The 8755-nt window shown below is 31.8% G+C and overlaps 1 protein-coding gene across 1 annotated transcript in view; it reads right to left on the reverse strand.

The window, feature by feature from the left end:
• Positions 1-2185: 2185 nt before the first annotated feature.
• The window catches only part of LOC115876399 (zinc finger protein 425-like), an 18576-nt gene continuing 12006 nt past the window's right edge, over positions 2186-8755 (reverse strand). The window contains exon 6 of the mRNA XM_030892172.1: positions 2186-2535. The gene's annotated coding sequence lies outside the window, so the exon portion shown is untranslated. The remainder of the gene's footprint in view (positions 2536-8755) is intronic.

The raw sequence follows: 8755 nt of genomic DNA on the forward strand, positions 1-8755 counted from the left end.
ATTTCCCTTCACAATATCCAAGCTATTTGAAACTGATGTAAGTCAGGGAATTCAAAGTGTCCTCAAAGTGTCTTGTTTTTCAAATTATTTTTTTTTAGAAAATACGCGATAATTGTGTTTTGAGCAGTATAGCTATTATAACACTATTTTTTCTTTCAATACATACAGAGAATAGGTACATTAAAGAAATGCTAACTTCATGTTAAAAAATGGAAACAGACGCCACCTGGTGTCGCCTGGCAGTACTAGCTAAATTGAGGGGAATTGGAGGGGCGGGGCTTAAAAGAGGGGAAATTTAAAAAAAAATATTTTTATAAGTATCACTGACTTACTGTTTAAAGTTAATAAACATATTTTTTATTACTTTAATATAATTTAATGTATTAAAAAATATGTCTATTAACTTTACACAGCAAATCAATATTATTAAAGACTTATTATTTTCAGAGAAAATTCATAGTAAATAAATTACACATTAGTAAACAATATGATTTATTTTTTAGAGCTGCGATTTATATTACAATAATATTGAAATATATATATTTTTTTTAACAATGAAAAAGAATATACCGGAACCTGAAAAAGAAAGATGATCAATTAATGACTTAAATTAGTTCAAAATACATTTTGCAAATAACTAGTGAATTGGAAAGATAAACATACTAAAAAAGACATTTTAGTAGTATGTTATCATCTATTTACTGATAATACATAAGTATATAATAGGTAAATAACATGCATAAGGCACTATGATACAACTACCTGTATCATGATAACACACTAATATCACAAAAAATATATGCTAATTTAAATTCCTTTAATGATCTAATGAAACACTATCTAGCCTCAATGCATGCCATTCCAAAGGCAAAAAAACTGTTATACCAAATAAATATAAGCTGAATAAAACATAAACCAAGCCAACGTGCATAAACAACCAAAAAATGCATCAAAAAATACTTTTATCAGATCATACCCTTGGATATATTATGTATTTTATATATCGCACATCCCGTTCAAAAGTTTACTAACTCAAAATAGAGAATATAGAGAACATTGTCAGGAGAAGTAAAAGAAAATTTAAGTTAAGGCAATATGCTCCTTTTTGCATATTAATGGCCAAATAATATAATGTTGATTTAATAAAATTTTACTGGCATCCTTCTGAGGTAAAAATCAGATTAAAAGGACATTGTTTTTGTAATAATTGTTTGTTTTGTAAACATTTTTTGAAGACAATACAGTTTTGAACGAGCTGTGCGATATAAACAAGGATCTTACTATTATTTGAGGTTAGAAAGTATTTAAATAATATAAAACATAATCAAAATCATTTTTCATCATAAATTATAGAGGTACTTACGTGTTTTGATATTATTATCAGGAAATAATACGTTTAGTTAAACAGGTACGCTGCCAGGCAAGTTCTATCGGCGGCGGGTCTTTGCAAAAGTTGAAATCTAAAAATACAAAAATACGTTTACATCTTAGTTGTATTTACGAATAAAGTATTTGTGTGTAATTTCTGACTTACCAGTTAACTGAATAATCGCATTAAATACATCCAAATGGTAATTTAATATTGTAAAAAAGCAAAATTGTTTTAAATCACTTGCCAGGACAGCCCGGCCAGCTTCTTTGTTGGCAAAATGGCCGCGGTATCATGATTTAAGCAATGTGAGTGACAAAGAAAGCCAATGCCTGGCACATGTTGCTTTCTTTGTCGTTGGTCCTGGCACGTTTAAATTTGACTGTAGCCTGTTTTCCCATACAAGTGACACCCCCGTGAATACATACTTTAACTACAATTAAGCATATATCTGCTACATAACAAAATTATATAAGGATTCTTGCCACTTAACTGCTGATATAGAAATTTAATTCTACGCTGTGTTTGTCATAATGTGGATCAACCTGCTCTCACTACCGGTTTCGGAGCCCTACTCCATCATCAGGTGAGCTTGGGCAGATCCACAAAATGACAACCACAGCGCAGAGGTAGTAACTCCGACTTGTCGGAAAGTGTCGGTTAGATATTAAGTCCCGAACGGAGAGTACGAACTTTCGTACCACCGAGGCGCATCTATCGATAGTAAAAGGACGGTAAAAGGCTTTTTTTTCAGGCAAGCCAAACTATAAAATAGAAAACAAATTTCTTGCAGTATAGGTATATAATAAAATTATATAAGGATTCTTGCCACTTAACTGCTGATAGAATTAAATTTCTATACATATTACAGATCTTGTAATAAATTAAAATAAAACTGCAACCAACTTATAAAACTTTTTTTTGAAAATATCACTACAAATATAAAAACTTAAAAATATAAAAGTGTACATATGAAAATTAAATAAATCAGTTAATTTTCTTTTAAATTTTGATCAGTTAATTCTTTTTTAATTTTTATGATTACGTTATGAATATTTTCGTCTAAAAACGCGTGTCTTTATCTAGAAACGTAACGCCAGTGCCAGGTTCTATTTTTATAAAAAAAAATCTAACTTCACTCACTTACACATAAATTTTCGGTATTTCTGGAATCGATAAAAAAGTTATTTTATTATACAGGGTGGTTCGAACTGTATTCCGGAAACTGCGGCATTAAAATAAGTAAAAAAGTTCTTAGTTTCGGAGATAAGGATGTAGAACTTTCATTTTTATTTCGATTTTTTTCCAAATAATTTATGAAGTTACACGAAAATTGGTGTCTGGGAGTTTTTTGACATGAAAAATTTGATTTTGATGTTAATATGACTCCGACTTGTAGGGGGCGCACCTACATATTTTTTTACTGGTTTGAAGAGAAATAACTTTTCGTCCGTACCTGTATAAAATTAGTGACTTAAAAAATATACATTTACGACGTCTTTTACGTAAAAAAGGTCTCTTGGTAAAAATCGTTACGAGTAATGGTTCTCGAGATATTTGGAACCGAAATGATCAATACCTGTGATCATTGACATAAATTAAACATGTTGACTAAGGCCGTATTCCGTTGCAAAATCAGGTGAACCAAACCGGTAAAATACGGTAAAGAGCGGTTCCTGAAAAACATCGGTTAGATACGGAACGTTTTGGTAAAATACTGGATATGTGAAATGTTGACATTTTCTAAATTTCAATACCTTTATTATAGAACTGATTTTTTACACATCTTTAATGTATGCTTTCAATGTATGATGTTTTCAACCTATTCTCTAATTTTATGCTTGATTCTTCTTTTCAATGGAGTTTAGTATTGAAAAGTACTTTATTAATGAACTGTTAAACTCGTCAAACAGCTCAAATGATGAGGATTTGCAGGTCCGTAGCCACATAGGAAATTGATTGATATTAAAATAAATCAATACTAAATAAATAGATTTAAAGAATATTTATATTTTCATAGTTCACAAAACATTCATAATCACTTCTTGTCTCGCTTCTCATGATTTCGTTCAATGTTCCTAACTTGAAACAATGGCCGCATGATAAGTTTAAATGGTCCTAAAAAGTCACTCTATTTAGTTAATGAAATTTCTTTACCTCCATTGTTTCCATTACTACTTACCTCCATTGTTTCTACGAAATAATTACACCAATTTTATAAATTAAATGAGAATTTCACTCAAATTTGCAATTTCTGCTTCATTTCTGCCACATAAATGACATTGATTGACAAACACAGAAAAACCAGCCTTCCCGCGCTGGTTAGTTTGGTGACAATTATGACAGATATTTTTCAGAAACCGTGTTCCGTTGTAACAAAACTTTGAGGAAACCGATAGAAACGCAACATAAAACCATAACCAAGGTAAGCAATGGAATATAGCATAAATAGTTTTTATGCCAAAAGTTCAACAGAAACTGTATTATCATCATTTTTTCACAAATAAATTTATGATTAATTTAAGAAAAATAAAAATTTCCCAAATTTATTATTTCAGTGAAATAACTATCTACTCTCAACGTGTTTATTTTCTGTCAATAATGACATGTATTGACTATTTCCATAATAAATATCTTGATAACAGTTGTTCGTAGCGATTTTTACCAAGAGACATTTTTTACGTAAAAAGTCACGGAAATGTATATTTTTTCATTTTGTAGTTTTATACAGGTACGGACGAAAAGTTATTACTCTTCAAAACAGTTAAAACACATGTAGGTGGCGCCTTCTACAAATAGAAGGCAAATGAACATCAAAATCAAATTTCTCATGTCAAAAAACTCCCAGACACCAATTTTCATCCAAATATTGACATTACTTTAGAAATTATTTGAAAAAAATCGAAATAAAAATGAAACTTACACCCTGTATCTCCGAAACTCAGCATTTAGGACATGCAGTTATATGAACTTTTTTACTTATTTTCATCTGCAGTATATGTTGCCAAAGTTTCCGGAATACAGTTCGGACCACCCTGTATTATAAACCCCCGGAACAAAATTCCGCCACCCTAAAATTTTGATCAAGTTTGATATTTCATAACTTTTTAATTTGTAAACCGATTTTTATGATTATGGTATTAGTTTGTAGATTACAGTTGGGGGTTGGAACCTTTGGTGTTACACAGCAAAATAAAACACTAAATCACCACAATACACCAAAACAGCAAAATAAAAACACTAAATCACCACAATACACCAAAACACTTTTACTTTTACACTGGACGCGCGTTTCGCTAACCATGTTAGCATCATCAGCAGATGATTATAAACTAAAATACAATCTACAAGTTGAGCGTTTATATACTCGCTCAGTGGGCACCGAGTGGGCGTGGCAAAATCTAGCCAACCGAGTCAGAGCCACCGAGCGTAACAGTTAAATTTCCGCCACTAGAGTAGTAGGAACAAAAAGCTTGAAGGAATTGGACCGTTGTCTCTGTTCATACTATCTTTACATTTATTAATTCTGATGCTTTCATATGCATCTAATTGCCTGTAATTTGAGACTTGTTTAATTAATTTTAAATTATTAAGATCTATACAATGTTCTTTATCAACAATATGTTCGGCAACGCAAGATTTATCCGGTCTTCCATATCTTATCTGAGCTAAATGTTCTTTAAATCTAGTTAATATTGATCTTCTAGTTTGCCCAACATATTTCTGATTACAATCTTTACAAGAAATCTCATAAATACCCGACCTTTCCAGTGGAGGTGTTTTATCCTTTGGATTACCTAATAATTGTTGTAATTTATTATTAGCACTATACACAAGTTTATAATTGACATTCTTAAAAATTCCTTTTAGACCACGGGATAACTCTATCAAACGGTATTGAAAAATATTTTGACGTATCTTTCTCCACTTAAAAAGTCGAATTTTCAGAAATTATTAACCTATACCTACGTTTTCTAATTATTTTATCAACTAGTGAAGGAGAATATCCATTACACTCAGCTACATTTCTAATGTAATCTCTTTCTATTTCATATCTTTCGCTGGAAAATGGAAAACTAAGTAATCTATGAACTAAGAAATTTAAACTAGCCATTTTATGTTCAACACTATGATATGATTCATTAGGAATATATCTGCGTGTAGTGGTATTTTTCCTATAGATAACAAATTCCAGGCAATTATTATTTCTAATATTTTTAGCCAAATTTTTAATATTTTTACCAAAGGTCCCAACCCTCAACTGTAAACACCAAAACACTTTTACTTTTACACTAGACGCGCGTTTCGCTAACCATGTTAGCATCATCAGCAGATGATTAAAAACTAAACTACAATCTACAATTTGAACGTTTATACTCGCTACGTTACTCGCTCAGTGGGCACCGAGTGGGCGTGGCAAGATCTAGCCAACCGAGTCAGAGCCCACCGAGTGTAACAGTTAGATTTCCGCCACTAGAGTAGTAGGAACAAAGAACTTGAATGATGCATTCATATGAATCTAATTGCCTGTAATTTGAGACTTGTTTAATTAATTTTAAATTATTAAGATCTATACAATGTTCTTTATCAACAATATGTTCAGCAACGCAAGATTTATCCGGTCTACCATATCTTATCTGAGCGAAATGTTCTTTAAATCTAGTTAATATGTATATTGATCTTCTAGTTTGCCCAATATATATAGACAACGGTCCAATTCCTCCAAGTTCTTTGTTCCTACTACTCTAGTGGCGGAAATCTAACTGTTACGCTCGGTGGGCTCTGACTCGGTTGGCTAGATCTTGCCACGCCCACTTGGTGCCCACTGAGCGAGTAACGTAGCGAGTATAAACGTTCAAATTGTAGATTGTAGTTTAGTTTTTAATCATCTGCTGATGATGCTAACATGGTTAGCGAAACGCGCGTCCAGTGTAAAAGTAAAAGTGTTTTGGTGTATTGTGGTGATTTAGTGTTTTATTTTGCTATTTTTTTTATTAGATTGGAGAAAAAATTGTTGGCATTATTTTTTTTATTATTTTAATGGCTTATATATTTCGGTTATGCGGGCTTATACCGGAGTAAATCAAAACTTATGGCGGAATTTTGTGCCATCATAGTTTTATTATAGTAAGGGCTGGCAAAGGTTAGTCTTGGGTCGAGATTTCCGTATGTAAGAAAAGTACAATGCGTTTATAATATACTAAACAAGGAGAGAACAATAAACACGTTGCCAAACGTATGAAATAAACCGAGAAACTGTGAACGTTGCTATGAGACGTGGAAGGGAATATAGCAGATTTGTCGCAGTCGACCGGTCGACCCAATCAGTACCTCTGTCCAGGTGGATGACACTTCTTATGGGAGAACTGGCAATGGTTCAAAACTTGACTACAAGCGATTTTCAAGGAATCTTTCTTACCGATAAATTATTGACGAAGAGTGACAGATAAAACCTTGACGTTCTTTCAGTAATTGAGTTCATCTCTTTTTCTTTCTAAAGCGTGCGTTGAAAGGAGACAAAACCCATTTTTGGTGACCCATAAATTGTTATTCGAACACGACTTTTCTACTTGTCGGGTCGTTGACGTTGACTTGTCGCCATTTGGTCGCCATCACAGTCGCCATTTTATTTCTTTTGTTTACACGCTGCAGTTTGCTTTGCAAATTTAATATATAAAATTATTTAGGCAAATATAGGTTTTTGATAAAACTCCTCGAACTAACGTGTGTTGATAAATAATTTTTTTTCATCTTAACATGCTCATTGTCATTCTCCTGATTTAGGTGACAGAACAGGATCATCAAATCAAACTAAATTTTATATTTTTTCATCCCAGGACCGATTCGATAGGACCTAATATCAACGAGATGAGCCGTCGGAAGAAAGGGACCATAGTACAAAACAGAAAGGTGATCTTTTCTCTTTCTACTTAGGATATTGAAATTTTATATAGTCGTGTTCGGTATTATGCTCTGAGAAATATAGGAAAACAAAGAACAACAGATATAAAGCATCCCAGAGGAAAAGAGAGAAATACCTGTACTCTCTCTGATATTTATTCAAATAATCGTCCAGTTGGCTTAAAAATGATGATCGATGACATTTCCCAAATAATTTTACTTTCAAAATTATGATATATATCTTCATTTCTAAGCCATCTATGACGCCATTTTTTTCAGTTTTGTTATAATTAATTTTGTCTCTTGATCTGTACTTGTAACATTATTCTTTTAATTTTATTAATTTATTGTGGTGAAATTAATTTCTGTTGTATATTTGATATTGATATTAAACATATTTTTAAAAAATGGTGTATTTTTTATGTTTTTATATGTCAATTAAAAATAAATAAAAAATTAATTTTTTTTATTTTTTTAAACTTCCCGCCATTCGTGACATCTAGTCCGTAGTTCCTACAAGCGATATTGGGGGCGCTAGTAGCAGTAGACTTGTCAACAGTGTCAAATTTAAACGTCAATTTCACTTTCCAATATTTAGCAAGGCGCTAGCACTTTTTCTTGTGTATGTGTTTTGTGCCTCTGTCAGTACTTAAAGTTCTAAGGGATAGGTGTACATCATGCGTTCAGCTTCACGATTTAATTACGTCTCGCGATACTTTATTTGTTTATTTATTAACGAGTCGTTTTAATTTTCCCTATAGCTTGAAAATTCTTAAGTGCAAGTTAGAAACACAGCATTTTTGATAAAAATAAGGGGAATTGAGTTGGTGTTCGACAGTGGTCGCGCTAATAGAACTTTGAATTAAAAATCGATATCTCGAAATCTATTAAAATAACTGATTGTAGTTTCTTTTCAAAAACTTTCTTAATACCGACAGTATGTGAAAGTCTTTATAAATAAAAAAGTTACACGATTACAGTTGAGGGTGTTACACAGCAAAATAAAAACACTAAATCATCACAATACACCAAATTTACTTTACGTGATAGGGAAAGACGTACCGGCAACGCCGCAACAGCACACCGTCGCAGTTTCTCTCACTCCGACTTAATAAGATCCCTATGCGATTTACTTCCACTCATGTAAATACCGACCCAAAAGTAACAGTTGCCAGCACGGTATTAGTAAAAATACATTTAAAAAAAACATACTTAACCCGATCGTTTATCAGGCTCTATTTTTAAAAATCTTCTGATTTTACTTCATTAGTAATAGACAAATATTCGCCATTTCTGGAATTAATAAATTACATTATTTTATCATTATATTATTAAAAATACATTAAAAACATACTTAAAGTCATCCAAAAGTGGAGCATGATCATCAATTTCGATCTTTAAAGAATCTTCCGATATCATTTTATCAGTTACAGATGTTGTACAACCAGCATTTCTGAAAATAAGAAAATTAGAACTTATATAAAC

Source organism: Sitophilus oryzae, unplaced genomic scaffold, assembly GCF_002938485.1.
Source record: "Sitophilus oryzae breed Bouriz unplaced genomic scaffold, Soryzae_2.0 scaffold_1436_pilon_pilon, whole genome shotgun sequence".
NCBI lineage: Eukaryota > Metazoa > Arthropoda > Insecta > Coleoptera > Curculionidae > Sitophilus > Sitophilus oryzae.